The sequence below is a fragment of the Falco punctatus genome (genome assembly GCF_963210335.1).
Source record: "Falco punctatus genome assembly, chromosome: 3".
Classification (NCBI taxonomy): Eukaryota; Metazoa; Chordata; class Aves; order Falconiformes; family Falconidae; genus Falco; species Falco punctatus.
The window spans coordinates 61,562,495-61,583,246 of record NC_137582.1 but is presented as its reverse complement, the minus strand read 5'-3'; positions in this window follow the sequence as shown (position 1 = coordinate 61,583,246).

Here is a 20,752-nt window from a genome sequence, read left to right as displayed (position 1 = left end):
TGCAAAGCTGCTGTCTTGATATTTCTTTGTGCCATTCCTCATTATTTTTAGAAATGTCTGCCTTAGCTAACACAGAGATTATTCTGCATATCAATTTGCAATTGTTTTTACATGTACTCTAATTAGTACAAGGTCAAAAGGAAGGCTTTTGAAAGGAGATATGAGGTCTTTGTTGTCACCAGATGACAGCATGTTGAAAAGTTACCAAAATGTGTGGCAGAATAAAAGAGGGATTTTGCTTTTTTGTTTTGCTCTGTAACATGAATGGTTGAGCATTCAGGATTTCTTTGGATCAGGGCTCAGTCATCACTTTCAGAGTGAAGAAATGACTCCTTGACAGGAAAGGGCAAACTAGATTCCTGTTTTCCTTCAATTGTACCAACATTTACAGTGGTCTGAACTGTCCCCATTGTAGTTTAAACCCACAGGAAGTGGCTCTGGAGAAGGAAATCTTTGTAAGAAAATACCCTCACACAGCTTCTTAGGATTTTTTTTTTTTTGTTCTTTTTCCATCAAGGGGCAGGTTTTCTCTCCAGAGGCTATGCCACAGGGCTTTGTCTCTAAATCCTGTACTGGGAAGAAGTCCGTCAAGCTGTCTGTTAGCTTTCCATCCAACTTGGTTGCACTTGAATTCCCCTGAAGACTAACTACAGAAGACTGGGATGTATCCTTACCCTTGCAGGTCTGAGGGGAACACAGGGGAGGGTCAAAGGGGGGAAGCAGGTTGATAGAGTTAACCTGAAACCCTTCCCTCCCATGTGGGATAAAAAAAAAAAAAAATAATCAGGGAACAGAGATCCTGCAAATCAGTGGGAGAGTACATGAGGCAATGTGACCAGCAACTACTTGGCTACTTTGGTTCCATTTAGGAGCCATTTGTGCACTTATTTTAGAAAATATTAGATGAATCTATGCAGGCCTAACCTAAAGAAGCATTTCATGAGGTTTGTTGCTTGATCTGAGTAAGGATTCCAGTCCTTAGAAAGAGATTATACTAAAGTGAAAAGTTTTTCACTGTTTTCTGTACCCCAGTGTTTTTTGTATTTTCTGGACAAGGTATTTTGTGAATAATAGATTAATACCTTTTTTTCTTCTGATTTTTTGTCATGCAAAAAGATTTTAAATCATGTTGGAGCAATAAAATATCCTGCTTTTATTTAAAATAATGGCCCTATTGCTAGTTTTGAAATATTGAGGACCAGTCATGTACTGAAAGACTTTCTCACTTCTTATGTGGACAAAGGTCCTCCTTAAACTAATGCACTCACTAAAAACACATAAAAAGCATTCAAGACTCAGGTTTTAAAAAATTAAAAAACCAGATTTTCATCAGAAGATGTGTGGCATACTTTGATATGGGACCCCAAGACTCCTGGATAAAGTTTGACAAGTGTCAGCAAAGACATCACCATTTCCTGCAAGCTGAATTTGGTGATCATCATCTGATTACCTGTGTCTTCAACTGCATCTCAAATAGAATGGATATCGTTGTTAAAATACTGCATGTCAAAGTCAAGGAATTATGGCAGCTGAGCCTGACTGCTACCTCATAGGAGCCAATAGGAAATACATCATGCAACTCAAAAGTGACCCTACCACAAGGGTCAAATCATTAGGTGCTGGGCTCCTCCAAGGGTAGATCAGAGCCACTGATGCTACCTTGAGTGTGGTGGTAAATGAAATGACCCATCTCTGCTCAGGGACCACTCTTTTCCCTGAGGCCAACTGGCACAGCTCCACTATAGGGTAAGTTAAATTGCTTTACTCTCCAAACAGTGTGGTTGCACCCAAAAATGCCTTTTGGGAGTGGTCCTTGTCCTGTAGTAATTCCCAGCTGTAGCTGGGCATTGTCTGGAAGCCTTTGGCAGTCTTTTCTGAGTTCAGGCCAAAGTGCTGCCAGACCTGTGCAGAGAGAGATGGAGAATTACAATCTGGTTCCTAATTCTGGCCATGCTCCTCTATCTGGAGCAAATTCATTTCCCTCTTTTGCTCTTCCAATTCACATACGCAAGACAAAGCATTAGATCTCTAGAAGGGACAGCACTCACCCTTTTACCCGGTATGCATAAAACACATTGGAAAACAAGGGGGAGTATTTCAGAAGCGCACAGTTTTCTCTGTAGGCTTTACTGTGCCATCTCCATTGTGGCAGTGACATATCAGAGTGACTTCTCATGCTCCCAGGCAGCTTCCAGACATATTAGCAGGACACCGTGGAGAAGGCCATTCGTTGGCAGCCCAGTCTGTGCATTGTGGCTGAAGGTGATTCCAGGCCTTCCACTCCCCTAGTGTCTGTAAGCCCTAAAGCCAGAAAGAGCCTTAAGGGAATAAAACCCAGATATCATTTATTTTTTTTATAGCACAAATAGCCATAACAAAATTTGCGTCCAACTTCTCAAGATCACGTATACCTTTGCTAGCAGCCCCGTATACATATCTACTGGGGCAAGAGTAGCTTTGTAGTGTCTGCTACTTAAAAGAACAGCAGTTACAAAGAGAACTAGCCACTAACATCAGTGTCTCCGCTTTTATCTTCAAACAACAGATGGTGTTAATCTGGAGCTTTGCATTCCTAAAAGTGCTGGAATCATGAAACAACTTGCTTCCAACAGGACCCTGAAACAATGTAATGCTGGGGAAAACAGTCAAAATGAGTGATCAGAGCAAAATATGCCTGCCGTCAAAAAGACTTGAGTGAATTTCTTATCTTTTCACAAGACAAGATGTCACCCAGCTAACAGTTGTGGGTCTCATTCTGCTTTCCATCACACTGCCTAAATCGGGAATAGCTCATGTGAGTCCCTGAAATCTGAGGTAGCTTCAGGGACTGATATGCGTTATGACAGGATAAGACTAATAAGATCACAGTTGCATTCATACGCCAATTTTACACTGGAATAACTATGCAGGGCTCTGCAACTGGGTCACATTTCAGCAGAGTTACTTCAGATTTATTTCACTGTTACTGAGATTCGGTGACTGCCTGGGATGAAAGTTAAGGTGACACTGAGGCAATTTCTTTTGTATTTCATGTGGGAAAAGCTAAAATAAATAGCATGAAAGGCCTCCATGTTATTAGCTAGTGTGTTTGAAAGAATCCTGCCGTTGTGTTTTATCTTTTCTTAACTGCAAGCCAGAACATTTAAGATTTAATTATTTAGAGAAAGGGGGAGGGGAAGTGTGCCTTTTGAAGAAAGTCCCACAAGTTTCCAAACACTTCAACATTTCATCGTGGCAATCAGCCAGATGCCAAACAAAATGCTGCTTTCCACCAGGGATCTGACAGGTGGCCTTTCCAAAGTTTACACACTGAAGTGAGAGCTGATGTTCTGCTGCTTATTTTTCTGCCTTTTAAGTTATTCCTTTATTGAAGCCAGACTGGAGACGTCTTTCCACATAACAAAAGGTAAAATCTTTCCCTGAATATTTGGGAATTTTAGTATGCTTTTATTTTATTCGTGCCTACTCAGGGGATTATTATTCACATGTTCAGATGAAGAAATTTTGGGCTGGCAAGAGAGAGAAACACATACATTTACAGGCAAAAGATAAGCTATTTGAAGCTTCAGTGATAACACAGAGCCAGATACTACCCAGGTGCAACCCAGGGAAAAATCCCACCTTCCCTTTGAGGCACTTCCCTGTCTCTGGCTGGGAAGAAGGCTGGCACCCCAGCTCCCAGCTCTGCCCATTGCCTGGAGCAGCCTCACCAGGCTCCGTCTGCCTGGGGTTCTCCACCTGCCACCCACTGGTACACCCAACGAGGCAAGGCACCTTTGGGAGGAAGCAAATGCAGTTTCCTTTATCTCTTCTTTCTCTCCATTGTCTCCTCAGAATTTTCTAGATGCTCCTGGAAATCTTCTAAATTAAGAAAATACCAGGAGAGAAAAAGTGCAGGGGGAAAACGGAAGCACAGTAGCTCTAGGTTGTACATCTCACTTTCCTTGCTCCCATCACGTATGGTGTCCCTAGAAGTACACAGCAAGGTCCAGGTAAAGAGATGAAAGAAACCACAAATTCTTTCGTAGCAACAAATTCCCTGAAGAAACAAGAACCATGACTGATTCAATGCAGTTGCCACGCCTGATAGCTAGGTTGATGAGGCTCGTGTCTGGCTCAGTTTAACTCACTTCTGAAATCAGATTCTCATGGTCTGCAAGAGCAGACTTGGGGCGTGCCATTGCTCTCATATATATCCTGTTTAGCCATCATGAAGCCACAGGAAAGGTGGGATATATTAGATAATGCAGTGTGTAACCAAAAATTAGCAGTGTTTAAGAGGGAGATTCTGGCAAAGAAAGGCCTAAACCCTGACCAAAATTTTCATTTACTGTGGGCAAGCAGCAACAGGGGAACTTCCCCTAAACTGCGCTCTTCACCATAACGTCTGAGCAGTTTCTGAAAGCTTCCCATGTGGCTAACATCTGGCCCATGCCATCTGTTTGCTCACCATTCCCCAGGGTAGAGAGATGTGAGTGGTGAAATGCTTCTTTTTTTTGGTAGGGATTATATTAAATTGTTATGCACGTTGATATGTATTTATATACAGAAGACAGGGTCGAAGAAGTAGCTTTGGACTTGAAGTAGGAAGGCAGACAGTGCTAAGTCTGTGCAGGACCTCAGTTCCCAGGGGGCTTTATTCCACTAGCTGAGAACAGCACACATGAGCCTTGTTTGTGTGGAAGAGTCCTCTTCTGCCAAACAGGCAAGGCTGTAGCTCATAGCATTTCTCTTATATACAAGTGTGTGTGGGTATAAATGTGATAGAAGCCTAGACATCAGTCAGGAGTCCTTGAAAACGATGGCTGTGTTGGAGTTGTTTTGCTATGCCACAATGCTGTAAAGAGAGGAAAGTAAAAATCAAAATACATGAGTAAGTATGCCAATTGACATATTTACTACATGCTATGAATATTTTGTGCAGAACAAGATCAAAGAACAAAATCCTCTGTCCCCTGAATGATCAAAATAAGCCAAGAGAAAGTGAAAATATGGCACCGTCATGCTGAATTGTCCATCCTTGGTCATAACCTTCATGTTTTGACCAGTCCTTTCCATCCATCCCTTTGTTCTCAAAAAAATCAGAGGAGTGTACCACTGATTTTGTATGCAGGACTAAGGCAGGCCTGCATGTGACTGAAGGGGAAGTACACTTCAGCATCACATTTTTGTTTAAGATCTCAGCTTCCATCCATTCATGACAATAGCAAAAGAACCACTTATTTCAGTCGTGCAGCTCAAGCACATTGCAAAATAAGCATAAAATCATTTTCAATTGTTAGCAACATTCCACAATACTTAGAGCAGGCGGAGAAATGCTTGAACTCCACTGTGAGTAGTAAATAAGCCAATATGCTCTTGTCATCTCTCCTCCCACCCCACACCCTTAAGAACACTAAAAAAAAAAAAAAGAGAGAGAGAGAGAAGAAATATAATAAAAGCAACTCAACAAAGCAGGCAATTCCTCAGGAATTTTCTTGTATTCAGAATCTCTTTGAAATTATCCAGCAACTAAACCACAGGCCCTCTTGGCCTTTTGGTCTTGCAAAACAATAACATAGAGTCTTCTGTGCTCAGATGCGGTAATTACAGGCAACACGCTCAAAGAAAAGCAAACAAAACAATTTCAATTGCCAGAGCCAAACACGCAATTGTGTATCTATAAAGGTAATTAGAAACCAAAAGATCAGTCATGGCTCTTGTTTCTTTAAATTACCATTTTGCCCTGAAGAAAAACAATTATCATGTAAGTAATCCTAATAATTTTAACATTTGTTTTTCATATCAGTATCAAATCTGAATGCACTTTTTTTTTTGAGGCAGCTGAAGTGTGCATTCTGAGCCAAACATTATATCCCTGACTAATTTCCAGTTCAAGAAAGCCTTGGTCCAAAACCCACTGGTGGCAATGGAAAGAACCTGCAGAGCTTTCTACTGCCAAATCAGATTTTTTTTTTTTACTCTTCTTACCTATTTTTATATCGCTAGTCTCTCTTCCCAACAGGCATTGTAAGCATAAGGAGCAGGAAGCTGAGGCATTCAGAGACGGGCAAATATCCAAAGCTGATATATTTTACTGTTGCTTTTCAGCTTTACTGTTGATATGTATGAAATTTCTTTAGTTGTTGGTATATTCACGGTGAAGCATCTGGTCAATAGGTTTGTCTACAGTAATAAAATACCCTGAGTACTTCCCCAACCTTGACCCAAATCCTTGGAGAATGGCATCTCGTTATCAATACAAGTTGATCCCACAGGGGGTCCCTTTCCTTGCATGGAGGGAAACACATGCCCTAATACATCAGTACTTGAACAAAATACCTTATAGAAAACTAACTTACTGCCATCTACAGAGCTTGATGAAGAATCTCATTAAAGAAATTAAAAATACTAATAAAATGCTTTCGCCTCAATGTGGCATTTGGAGTACATTCAGCCTTTGGAAACATTTACCATACATTCAACACCTCTCAAAACCTATGACTTTTTGTGCAAGTGAGAAACAACTACAAATGAAAAGGCCAGATCTGTTTGCTTTCAGTAGCTCTAGCTCTCAGGAATCAGATCACAGCTGAAAAACCAGAAACAGAAATTACTCTTATAACATCAGTGGGTGTGATCCTGATGAAACCTTGAAAGGTGGCCTCATTTCAGGGGCAATGAGTGGAGATCAGGTCAGACTTCAGCTTTTTTCCCTATGGACAAGCCAATCGCCATAACAAAACCAGTTCACTCAGCCTCTCAAGGATGATCTGTTGAGCCGATGAAGGAGCAGGCCAGGCTCAGGCTTGGTGCTTAGTTTGGGCTTAGCTCAGCATCCACATGTAGGTCTAAGCCAAGGGAAGTAAAGCCAGCAAGGGTATTTTGGCACTATTTCCTGGAGGCCACAGTGAGTTCGCATATCTATTATGCATTTTCTTTTTCATACTCTATGTATTTAGTCAGCTTTGTTGGTTGATGTCTGAGTTTTTGGCTTGTTTCACTATGGCTTGGCTGTACCTTCCATCGCTTGGCTTGCCCAAATCTAGTGTCACTTGATTGTAAAGCTGTTGCAGTGTCTTAATTGGACAGTTAAGACTGGAATCCATTTGTGAAAGTTTGGTTTTAGCATTTCCTGCTGCGTATGAACTATTTGTTCATTCATTCATTCAGCTTGTTGAATGCAGAGCAGGAGCATATACAGGAATTTGGGAAGAAGCCTGAGGAGGAAGGCTATGATCAGTAAAGGACATGAAACCCTCCTCAAAGTATCACTACCATTAGCAACTCAGCACAGGAACAATAGTACAGGTTTTATTTAAGGTGTTCTGTGTCAGGTATTCTCTAATTTTATGATTTCTATTTTGCTTTCTTATATTGTTTTTAAGCTCTCTTTCTGTAGGACCCACTTACAGTGTCTTTCTATACCTTAGGTGTAAGCAACATCATTTAACTGAGGGAAAGCTCTCAGCAGATCAAGCAGTGCAGAGGACTATGCATAACATCTGCATATCACCCTTGCCCTTGCAAAGAGGAGCTACCAGCTAAAGCTCAGCCTCCTCCCCCTGGTTCCCACCACCTATTCAGAAGCATACATGACACAGCAGTGCTCAGAGTAGCTAAGCAGGACAGCATACTGTCACTGAGATAAAGTGCCTGGCCTAGGGAGCTTGCAGACTAGGAAGGATCGTTTGTTTCCACCTCTTCCCTTTTTCCTTTCTCAGAGCCCTTCTGTTTGCCCCTTATATTAATCCTTCCATATTCCCCTTTCCCAGGCCAGGCTTCCAGCTCTGCCTACTTCAGCTGCTCTTCCTGTCACGTCCTCAGTCACTCCCACTTCCCTGCCTGTCTGCCTCTAGTCCTCTCAGGCAGGTGGAGGAGTGATGGCTGAAGGCACCTGTGGAGGTTTTCAAGCCACAACATGGGGATGCTTGCCCGCTCACAAGAGCAGCTCCTTGTGCTCATCAGCAAAGTCAAATGAAGTGCAATAGGGTGCAACAGGTCAAGTAAGGAGAAGAGTCCTCTTCTCCCCAGGAATCACATAAAGTGTTGATAAACACTTGGAAGAACCAGTGCTTTCTCCTGCTCTGTTGTGTGCACTGTGGCAAAAATCTTTCTCAACTGAAAAAGTGCAGGAACAACAAAAATATGAACGCCTCCTCCCTCATTGCCCTCAAAGTGTGTGTTTCAAAGCCTTGCCAGGACTGTTGTGCTAGCAAATGCAAACACACACACCACAGGCCGAACTGCCTCTCACAATTTCTTCCATGTGGATTTGGGTCCTGAGTGGGGGCTACTTTAACCTGACATTGTTGTTTTAGCCCCAAGCAAGCAGCTGATTCTTGAAGCAGCTGAGCAAGCAGTCACCGGCAAAGCTTTAGCACAACTGCTGCTAAGTCACTGGGGCAGGAAGGGCTTTCTGCAGCAGCAAGCCAGCAGTATGTTGGTGTGTTGCAGGAGTAGGCTGTGTCCCAGAAGAAGGACGGCATGGCTTTGCTTTCAAATGACAACTGAGATGTGGTAACAGGCAGAATAGAACACCAAAAAAAAACCTGGCAAATAGCCTGGCTGCTTGTGGGAGAGCCTCTGGCTTGGCTGATTACACAGAAGCTGCTCATGCGGTTAGGCAAGACCTACCATAAGAGGAGCCCCGCTGCCTTTCTTCCACTGGGGCTAGGGCTTGATCCTGCCCACCCTGGAGAAACAGCAGGCAACTTGTAGCAGAAACTCCTTGGCTCTGCTCCCACAGCAGTATGCCTTTGCTCTATCCTCAATTCAAGACCTAGCAGGAAAAGCCAGTCTGCAGCTCACAGTAGGCAAATATTTTCATTGTTGGGGCCAGATGCTAGTTTAGGATATGGGTAGAATTGCATGATGACATCCGTTTCTTCTCTAAGAGTTTGATGGTGGCTTAACACACATGGGCACATCTAACATGTGCAAGGTTTACCGGGAACTAGCTGTTCCTCTTTCCATTCCTTGCTTGGGGTCACAGTATAGAAGAATGTGGGCCAGACCGCATCTGTGGTCTGACATCAGTGCACCAGACACTGACCCACATCTTAATTTTCTTATAGATGCTTCCCATGTTCAGTGTATGATTGCAAAGGAGCTTTCCCCTCCAATTTTAACAAAACTCCTCTTAAAGTGGATTCCAGTGGACCAGTGGCAAAATTAGAAGAGGGAGCTTAAGGGCACATCACTATTTGTGCTGCAGCGGTGGTCAGTAGCCCAGCCAAGGAACAAGCCCTGCTCTAATAAAAAAACACACAGAAGGAGGCAATGTGTTGCTGTACCTTTTCTTCTTTCCATTTTGCATCTCGGTAGGGATTTGGAGGTAGGAATAGGGCTGCAAAGTGTAAGATGATTTATGAATGGAATGTGATTTTATCCTGGTTCCTGTGTTAATATGTTACATTATTTCTTCAAGATGTGTGGCCGTAACTGGGAGTTATGGAGGGGAGCTTGGGGCTTAGAAAAGTAAATTTGGATTTGCAGCTTTTTATTTTAGGAGTATTTTTTTTAAAATTGGCTCTTCCATACTGCCAGCAGCCTTTTTGCCTGCTGTGCTGATCAAAGCACTTGGCTGTGCCATAATCAGAATGACAGTAACAGATCTGTTTGAAACCATCCAAGTGTCATCTTCTACCACAGAGCAGTGTTGAAAGCTGATTGCGTAAGAATGAAATAAATGACTAAGAACGATTACATTACTCTTTGACCACAGGTTGCATTTGTTGCTTTGCATGCAAAAATTCTGCCCAGAGAAATGTATTGGGCCAACTGTGTCTCCAGTCAAAAGCTGTCAACTGAAAAATCATATCAATTCATGTTCAGGACCACCAGAATTTCTCTGATGGTTGCTGAGCTTGGATGAACAGTGTAATGGAAGAAGAACTATCCAGATCAGTTCCAATTTTCAATAATTTATATGACGCTTCTGTGTATCTCTCTAGCAATGTAAGCACTGGGAAAATGGCCACAGAAACATAATGATTTTTGGTATGGAACCTTTAAATCACCTTCTTAAGTATATTTGGGGAAATAAATCCTATAAAAGAAGCTGGCAGAATTCTGCAGGAAGGCTTGGCATGAAAAAGAGAGAAGCACGAAGCACTGTAATTGAAATTTGTTGTGATAGATTATTACTGTCATATGAACAAATCCAGGAAAAATTTTGGCTTTAGGAGGGAGTAAAGGAAAGTGGAGGAAACTGACTACCTTATTTGAAGGTCACAAAAGCTATTCATTTTAAAGTAGCACAGATGTCCTTAACCAGTTGTGAACTTAGCACATGAGGGCACAGTGGATGGAAGCTGGCCTCAGCACTTCTTATAACAAATCAACATACAAAAAAATAAACCCATTTACTGTCCCTTCTGGAATATAAAAGAATTGAGCATTGTTTAATAATACTGAGCAGACCAACAGCAAAATTTCACAGCACAGAGAACCGACATCATCAGGATAAAATACTGTCCCTTCTTTAAACATCAGTATTACATTTCCATGAACTCCACAAGACACCTCCCAGGGTGCTGGTCACTGGCAGAGCTATAATGAAAAAGATGAATACAGCCTATAGTTTAGACATCCTTTGAACTCAAGAATTACATGAAATGGGGACAGAGAAGGGAAAAATTGTCATGGAGCTTCCACAAAACATGAGTTCATTCTAGGGAAGATCATACCCTGCCTGAATGTCCTCTAATTGCTCACAGCTACCCAGCCCATTGGCAACATGTGTGGTGTTGGCAGCAGTGGTTAATCAGCTGATTCATAGACACTCAAGTGATCAAAACTGGGCTTAACTCAGCCAACTGGCTCAACTCGGTGGTGCAAATTGCATCAGTGGAAAAATCAATATACTGCCTACAAGATGAATGATGAAAAAGTGGAGGCATTTTGACTGTATCAGTCTAACTGAGGTAGATACCACAGGATATTAGAAATCCTGCTTTACTCACAGCTTTTATTTAGGTATGGTCTGCATAGCATTCATGTAGTTGTCACGTAGCCTGCTAAGAGCCGGGTAACGTATACCAAAATTATACCTGGGGGATATGGTCACAGATCCATGGATTCCAGTGTTTCTGAGATCAAGAACTGAGTGTTCAGATTGAAGGGAACCTGAAATGAGTCTCAGAAAAACTCCCCTGTAAGGCACAAGATCCCACTGAAATGGTATGAATGTCACTGAAACAGAAATGCTGGTGTGTTGCTGGGTTCCACTCCTGTAAAGTTACTGGCCTTGAAACCAGAAGCCTCCTCTGAAAAGTCTTCATTTTCAAAACAGGCTTAATGCAACACATTTTTCAGGGTAAGAGGATATAGCTACTCAGAGCTGCACAGCTTGCCTATTTGAAAAAATCTTAGTTTTCTTTTAAATGACAAGAGCAAATGCACGTGTTGTTAGCAATGTTGCTGCAAATGTAATGTTTTCATTATGACTCTGCCACTGCCAATGTAAAAGCTATGTATAAGCAGCTTAGTTCACGCTAGTCTAAAAAACCCAAAGCAAGATAAATTCCCAAACCATGTAAAAACTTTGCATAGTTTTAAATCTTTTTTAAAAATAAAACATTTAGAGTTTATCCACACGTGAGGACACTAGTGGAATAAGCTGGATCAGACAACATACGTGTATTATTTGTAACATACCACATTAAAATGAGGTACAGTTACTTGCTGTTTCTTTGAACAAGGAATGTTTGAACGGTAAGGACATCCTACAACAAAGAACAACTCTCCTGGTGGGAAATGAGATTGTTGGGAAAACACATCACTCAGCTTATAACCAGCATTTGATATTCAGTTCAGACCTTTGTGGATTTGCCATCAGAGGCCTGCTCTGGTTTTAGCATGAGACTGGACTGTCTGCAAGCTCTTTCCATGGCACCCTCCCAGTCATGACTGAGGAACTCAGAGGTTCATTTAGTCTGGTTAGCTCCAGCCATGCCATTATGTCAATTCCTCCTGTTTTCTGGATCAGTGGCAGCCTCCAGTTATTACCCAGTGGCCTCGGTCCAAGACTGGACTTTCCAGAGGCTGAAGCATAAAAGAACAGAGTCTGATGCTGGTGATGAGCCAGAACACTTGGCTTCCAAATCAAGATGAAACTGCAATCACAATTTTTTTTATTTTTTTTTTCCTGTGGGAAGAGTCCTGGTTTTTTGATCTGTCCAGTGTAGATCTCATCAGTATGGGCTTTTACACCCATGTTTATATATACCACTGCCATTGTCCTTTGTTCCACAGTTAAATGTTGGCAGAATAAGCACAGTCATTGTAAAATGTATTAATATGTGCAGACTATTGAGTAAAATCAGTCTCTGTCAGAACTGAACTGTTTGAACACATCTTGGTGCTCTTTCATTCTGGGAGTAATTAAGACTGAGGCAAATGCTGCTGAATCCTCTTGTGAAAGACAAAATCCAAGCACTTCACAAAGGCAGATCATGAGCATTTGCTCCTACATGTTATTTCTGTGTTTCCTAGCAGAAACTCATTAGCAAATTCAGTTGTAAAGACAGTGAAAATCAAGCAAGAATGCCAAAGGGTGTTTTTATTTACATTTTCCACTCCAAATAAAGGAAAAAATTTGTAAATAGCAAAGGCTTGAATGTCTTGAGCTAAGTGTTGATCTTTCAGTCAAAATAATTTTTGTGAAAAAACTCAAAAAATGTTTGGGATCAGCTTTTACAGAGAAGGAATGAACATCTACATTTTGCATACAGCGAGGGCAGGTCCACAAGTAAGCAGCAGAAAGACTTCCCCAGGCTTGGCACCACAGCAAGAAAGCATGCAAGACCAGATAACCCTACTGCCAGAAGTCCTTCATGTGTTCTTCACTGGAATAATTATGTGAGATATTGTGTGTGCATTTGCATCTTTATTAAAAAAAAAACACAACAGACAAACTGATGACAGATGCACACAATGGATGCATCGGTAGTAGAGAAGTTCATGTTCATTCTGTTTTCAGATACTGTTAAAATGACACTTTCTAAGTGTTTAGTCAGTGTCCTGATACAATTTATTTGCAAAATGTTATAAAAATTCACATGGCTCAAGATTAGATACTCTTGACTTTTTGGTATTCAGCTGACCTACTTAAATAGCCATAAATCTATCTAGCTGCTTATATGACCCATTTTTGTCAATGCAAAGCCCCTTAGCCAAAACTTTATCACAGACAAAAACTGAAACTTCCGTGAGCATATCTACACATACCATTGTTTTCATTATCAATGTACACAGTATCTTGAAATCACTTAGTGTGGATTTGTGTGCATCTTTTAAACAAACAGCTTCTGTGAATGCAATATTCTTTCTGAGATCTTGAAATGGGCAAAAGACGAAGAAACGCTGACCCAGCAGACTCCAGCTAGAGATTTTCCTTCAGCTTTCTGAGCTTGCTTACTTGAGTCATCTTGGAAGTCAGAGCATACATTAAGAGTAAAAGAGAAAGATAAAAAGTCCTGCAGAGAAGTACAAGGTGAGGTTTGGATTCAACTGCCAACTCAAGAAGAAACTCTGTCCTTTTGTGTAATCTTAGTTGATACAAAGCTGGAGGAGGCCTCTTGAGCCACCGAGTCTAGACTGCAGAATCTACAGTACAAAGCATGATATGTACTGTGCATGCCCAGCATAGTTGCTGTCCTACAGTAAAATTCATATGATAGGACAACTTGATTCACTGCATCAGAGAGGACCAGCTGTTGCATATGTACAGTCATCCTAGCTTCAGCAGATGAGTTTCAGCAACGGTGTTGATTGTCACTGCTTTATACAATTAAGCTGAGCCACAACTCTCTCTGCAGCCCTGAATCAGATAAATTTCCTCAGCTGGCGAGTAGGGAAACTTTATAGAAAGAAACCTTGAGCAATAGTTTCATTTAAGATAGCTATTGCTTCCCTTTTTTTTTTCACTTCTGAGCTCCACCTGCCCACAGTGTCCTATCAAGAATTTCTGGGTTAACATTTCAGGTGATGGTGGATGTGCGGTAGACAGGCTTCTCTCATTATCAAAAAGTGAATGCCCACGAGCTCCTTCATCAGGAGAGCTTCTTTTCCTTTTATGGTGAACCACAGATGTTGATTGATCTTTGCCCTGGCAGCTGGCAGGTGGAGCAGACTCCTCCCAGGGGCAGGAGTAGGTGGGGGTAACCAGCCCCCCAGCTGTGCAGTTGGACTAAGGTTTGCAATCGCTGCACAGACTTTGAGAAAATGCAGTGACACTTCCTTGGTACAATATAGTGAAAAGACTGTACATAAACCTGTCTTGCTGCAAGGTATAGCAAAGCTGGCTTTGCACCAGCCTGCAGTCCTTTTAAATCTAGATGAGGGTGCTGCCATTGCATGACCTACAAGCTGAAGAATTAGTTAATTTTCCCCTCTGATTAATAGCTCATGTAAAATTAGTAGGAAGGAAAAAAGATGCGCTAGTTAACCACCACATCTTTCTTGGTGGGAGGATGTAAATGTTGAAGGCAGAGATAATATTACCTCCCTTGGGCATTGGATGTTTGGTAGTTTGAAGCACATGCCTTTGATAATCAACATCAGTATCTCTTTCATGTCACGGAACAGAAAATAGGGCCTCTTCAAAGAGACTAACTCAGAAAAGAAATTGTTAAACAGGCCTGACTGGGTTGAGCAGTGCTGGAAATTAAGTACCCTGGAGGGGCAGGATTAGAAGTGAGGTCAGCACACTCAGAGAGGGCAAGGGAGTGCATTAATAGCCCTCTGTACTGCCTCTGAAGTTCCGATGGTCGTCATTGAATATCCATGTGGCACTCTCATATGCTGCCCTGGTGACTAGCATTCTGCCTTCTTGTCATAAAATACATGAATTAGCTGGTGGCCAGGAGCCTACTGGCCTAAGCTTTTGGACTGCTGTAGAGCTTTAATTACACAGCCTCCCTGAGATTTTTTTTTTTCAATCCTGACTTTTTCATAATGTTAATCCACTAGTAGATACTTGTCCTTTATCTGAGACACCAAGGCGTTCAGCAAATGCACATGAAAGAATGAGGCTTTGTTCCTTTGCCATCCAGACTCCTGTTTCATGTGTGCTTCAAATAAGGGAATTACTTTCTAATGACTCACAGTTTTCTTTGCCTTAACCCTTCCAGAGACAAATGACTTGCTGTGCACTGATGACATGGTTTCTCTCCTGGACAGTAACAAATACAAAATTAACCTTTCAGCAGAAGCACCTTTAGAAAAGCACATCTGGTTTTAGCCTGGGTATTTCAAAGGTTCTTAATAAAACTGGGCTCACAGTAGCAATGCACTTTGCTATTGAAGGTGTCCTGCAACGTCCTGCCCTTCTGGACTGGCAAAGCAGCTTAAGAAGTGCTGCGGAGTGAGAGTAGGGGCTGTGCTTGCAGGTGTATTTCCACAGCACAACAGACCTCCAGGTCCTCAGGTGAGGTTTCCCTGTCCCTCCATCGCTGGCCCATGTGGAGACACGGAGCCCTTGGAGCTGTACGCAGGGAATGACGCACCCCGACAGCACACCCTGTGTCAGGGCAGGCTGGCTGGCTTGGGCAGGGAGCAATGCTGGTACATTTGTGCTGCTTGCTGACCCAGAGCTCTGAGTCATGGGCAGCAGGGGATCTCTGCAACATACTTCACTGTAAAAGCTCAAAGATACCTCCTAGTGAAAGCAAAAGGAAGCGAGATGTTTTGTTTAGGTAGCTTAAGGTACAGTCTTTCCAGCCTGATTTTTTTGGGTCCAGACTCTGCCAAAACCATTTTTGTGTATGGTTCTTTCTTTCTAACAAGGGGTTAGTTTCTGTCCAGCATAAACATGTACAAATCAATTAATTACTGCCTACATGGGCCAGGAAACTTTGTCAAGCACTTTGCTAGCAGGTGCAGTATTTAAGCACAGATGCAGCTGGTAAAGTTTGGATTCTGGTGTTGTTGCATCTGAGAGAGTTTGTCACTGCTTGCAGAGGTCTGGGCCTATAGTGCTTGAACTGATTGCCAGCAATTTGCTCACTTCTCAAGTTGATAATAGAAAAATAAAACCACTTGAGAGCAACTCTTCCACTATGCACTGCTCACTGTTGCCCCGGCTTAAATTGCTTTGTACATTCTGATCTACTCAAATATGTAATTTCTTTTCATTTGCACTTATTTCCAGGAGCATCTTACATTTTACTTCTTAGATTGCTTCACAAAACTTCCAACAGCCAGCCCCCAAAGCTTTACGACTAGGGACCTCAAGACCAGAAGCAGACGTTTTCGCAAATAACAGCAAGTTAAGCTCCCAAAAGGCTTACAAATTCAGTGCTGTTTCTGGTGAACTAGAGAGCAGAGCCTGGTAAGCAGGGTCCTCCCAAGGCTGCACAGAAATGCCACATGCATAAATGACTCGAACATGTTTCCTGTGTGCCCAGCCAGCAGCAGTGCCAAGGAAAACAGAGGAGATTAAAACTTTATCTCCAACAACAGTCTGCAGGACTGCCTTCCCACAGCTTCTGCTGCAGCTCTGGGGATTAAGTAATGTTGGGGAGGGGTCTGACTGGTGAGCCAGCATACCCCAAACACATCCAACCTGTCTTTAAGTCAGCTCCACCCAGACTGCATAGGGAGCCTTACTGGCACCCTGGCACAGCAGTGATCACTGTAAAACACCCAGTGAGCCAGGGAACAAAAAACAGCGTTTGTGGCAGGATTCCTCTCTCCCCACTCAAAACTCACTGCATGGTTATGTTCATCATTTAAACTAATACTTGCTTCCTTGCACGTATTAGATCTGCAAAGAGATCTTCTCTCCAAAAGATCTCCAAGAATTTTACAGGCAATTAAATTTCACAGTCTTTTTGAGGGAGGTACTGTTGAGTGTGAGGGTTTTTTAAAGCAGAAGAAACTGAGGTGTGATGAAATTATCTGTCTCAGAAAGTCAGAGTGGGATCAGAAACAGACCAATCCCAAATTTCCAGCAGGTGCCATCACACACTCATTTCTCTGTGATACAACTCAAGAGATCCGATAGCCAAAAGTTGAAAGCTATTTTAAATTGCCTAATGTGGATGAAGTTTGTTACCTGTATTAAGTAATTATCTAGTGCTATTTCAGATTCACTGAGCTCTCAGGTCTCAATCAACTGGTATCCAGTTCACCAGTATCCCTATAGATCCATGAGGTCAGCAGAACTCTACAGCTGTAGGACACTTCTACTTTTTAAAAAGGGAAAGCAGGCATATGTCATACATTCGTTCAAAGATCAGCAAAACTCCTTGGATATTTCTCTCCAACTTCTACAGAGTGGAAACAGTGCATCCCAATGTAGCCTTGACCCAAGATTTAGTGCTTTATTTATTCTGTGTTTAAGAATTTGTATGGATTTTGTCTAAATGGCTGCAAATGGGTGAATTTTATTCAAAATGAACTCTCACTATTGCTTTTTTAGCTGAGAGACATTTTGCTGAAAGGCAAAATGAGTAAGGGTGGGTCTGCTCAATAAACTGTCTTTCCTTTTGCTCTGCAGAGAGAAAACATTGGGACATCACTGTTTCTTTTTTTGATCCTGCTTAAGTCAGTGATATCAAAAGATACAGCTTCAAGGTGACAAAGCAGATACGTACAACTTGGGACGGTAACATGGGTTTGACAGTACTGGTGAGCAGAAGGCAATTAAGAGGGAGCTTGATTTATGAGAAGTAGACTGATTAAACCCAAAACATGCATACATGTAACAGGTATTTAGGTACTACTATTATTCCATGTAAGGATGGGTTAATGACTTTTTTTCTTTTTTAAATTTCTTTTAAAGAGGCAAATTCATAGAATTCAAAGCTACATTCCCCTTCATGGTGCACTTGTTACTACAAACAATACCTGTCTTGTAAAGGGGTCTGTTGACAATGGCAGGCCTGAATAAGCACTCAGCTGGCACATAAGTTTCCATTAACTCAAGTTTACATGCCTTGTCATGCTTCTCCAGCTGTCATTTGTCACTGTGCTTTGCACAAGATCAGCAAACATTATTGTCCCACAAACTTTCCCCCATTTCTTAGGAAGAGAGGAAGGGGGAAAAAAAAGGGGGGGGGGGGGGGGAAGGCGGGGGGAGGGCAGAAATATGAGGACACCATAATCACTTCTTCTGTAGGGCACTCAAGCTTTGCATGGAAGAGAAGCTTCAACTCTTCTGTCCTCAGACCAAGAGCACAGCCCTGCTGCACAGCAATCTCTGAGGCAGCTCTCCTGGCATAAGGCTGCACTCGGAGACAGCACGATGAAGCCAGACCCCCAAAGTGAAGCACAGCCAGGCTGTTCTTCAGTTATTGTTTCAGTAGTACTTAACTGGCCACAGAGCCTTAATGCTCTACTGATAGATCTGCAAGCCAAGCGGTTGTCAGAAATCATCTTTTTTCAGCTTCCATTGACCTTTAAAGATAAATAGAAATTTCTTCGCTCATGCTGGGCTACTGGGTACTTGTACATATTCCTCACAGGGACAGGGTAATTTAAAGGCTACGCACATCAGGCAACTTGAGGTATATGCAAACAGCATGCACATAAAGACTCAAAACCCCAAAATATTTATGGATTTTGGATAAAACCCGTATCTGAAGAAAAGACAGTCTAGCCCACTCAGTGGCATGTTCATAAATGTGCTCCAGAGACTGATCCTCACACAAAGCAAACCTTGAGATCAGGCAGTGGGCTCATGATGAACATCTGATGGGGAGCCTCACGATACTTTGTCATTGCTCCTCCCAGCACAAATGCTGCCCTCGGCTCAGTCTGGTTCCAGTTTAGAAGCGGCAACATTTGACAAGTCAAAGTGACCTCAGCTTCATTGAAACTCCCCGCTTGCTATTAAACAGCCAGCAGGGATTTACGGGAATAGCAGGAACCAGATGGGAAAGCACCAGGACTGGGGACAGTGGAGCTACAGATTCAAAGGTCATTACTGCTCCATAGGGAGTGCCTAAGCCACATGTGCGCTAGTCCAGCCCTTGGGCTAAACAGTGGCTGCAGCTCTTGATGGCCTGGGGATAAAACCTCCTTTCCTTCCCAGCCTGCAGACGGCCCCAGCACTCCCCTGGCTGCATCTGCTGCAATGGGCATTTAACCAGCAAAAGCACCTGGAAGTCAGGCTGCGCGTGTTTGTTTTTATGAGGAGGGGCAAGGGGTTAAGCAGCAAAGCAGAGATGGAAAAGCAGATGACAAGCCATTTTTGTGGCTCCATTCTGCTCTCCTGGTTCATCTCCTGCAGCAAAAGCTGCCACCTCCCCACAAAGCCCAGGCAGCTGCTTACCCCCAGGTACCAACCCCTCTGAGGTGCCTGCAAGGCATACATCAGGGCCAGGGAAAGGACAGAGCACCAGTGGTCCCCCCAGCAGTATGGCTTTTTAGAAAAGATGGGAAAATGAGATCATCCAGTTTCGTTGGTGCTTTCTTTGCCATTAAGAGAGCAGGGCAGATTCAGGCATTTTCAAGGGGGTTGTTGTTAGGTGAATCGCGCATACTTTCCTTGCTAAACTTCTATGGAACAGATCGAATGCCAGGCAGACACCACAGGGATGGGTTTCACAGCCTGTTTCCCCAAGGGCGGGGGGAATGCACTGCTGCAGCTGCAAACCCAGGGCCTCCACCACCTGCTGTCACTCAGCCACTACATGCCACTGTCAGCTCCCAGCATTCCACTCAGGCCAGCATATAGGAGGACCTGTGGATGAATTTGTCCATACAAACAGGTTACACGCTCCGCATGATGTCACCTCACTATGACAGCAGTTGTTAAAACAGTGCTGAAACCCCTGCTTCCATACTTTCGGGGCCGATACTTTTCTGCTCCCTTTCCTCCTCTACCATTAATTATCCTCTCTGGCAAAGCATACATCCAAATATGTGCAAATGATGATACATCTGGAGCCCTGCAAAGAGCTAGAGCCATACAGCCTAGCCCTCAAGGGCAAACTGGCCCTGACAAGGAACACTAGAAAATCCCAAGATAAATCTGCGAAAGTAGCCTTCAAGCAGAATTTGGTGCCACAGCCTCTGTTCATCCTTAGATGTTATTGCCCCTTTGAGCAGGATGAGTATCAACACAGGGGGTGGCAGACCTTTGTCATGCAGCAGGAATGTTAACATCCTCCAGATTTAAACGGCGCCATCTGAAGAGCAGTTCATGTTCTGAACTTAATTTTTCATGTGTACATCATGAGGTCCTAATAAAAATGTTAAAAAACTGTCTTTGTTGTCCTCCGATCCCAACAGGACTCCCCTTTCCCTTGGCATTTCTCATTGTTGTCTGTAGACAACAAGGTTGTTGTTAAGGTTATGGTACCAGCTTCACAAAATGAAAAGGATTAAAAGAGAGAGAGAGAGAGAGAAAGACAAAACAAAACCAGAAAGAAGATTTTTGTCAGGGAAGAGGGTGTGGGGGTGTGTGGGGAGGGGGAGAAAGAAGAAACAGAAATGTGCCAGGAAGCAATATAAAAAGCAGAGACTTCTGATGTTTTCTTTTCCCTCCTCCTTCATTCTTAGCTGAATTATAGGGCGTAGCATAGTATTTTCAAAGCATCTTTTACAAACTTTATTTAGTTCAGTGATTCACATTTCCCGAGCAAGGTTAACCAAAGGGAGGGATGTTTCTATCCTTGCCCCCAGCTGTTCCCCAACTTTCAGCGAAATTGTATTACATTGTTAAAAATAATTGTCAGAAAGGAACCTTTCCTGATCTCCTCCAAAAGCATTGTTTTTCCCAACAATGTGCAGGATGGTTCATTATTTACTCATTTTGGAG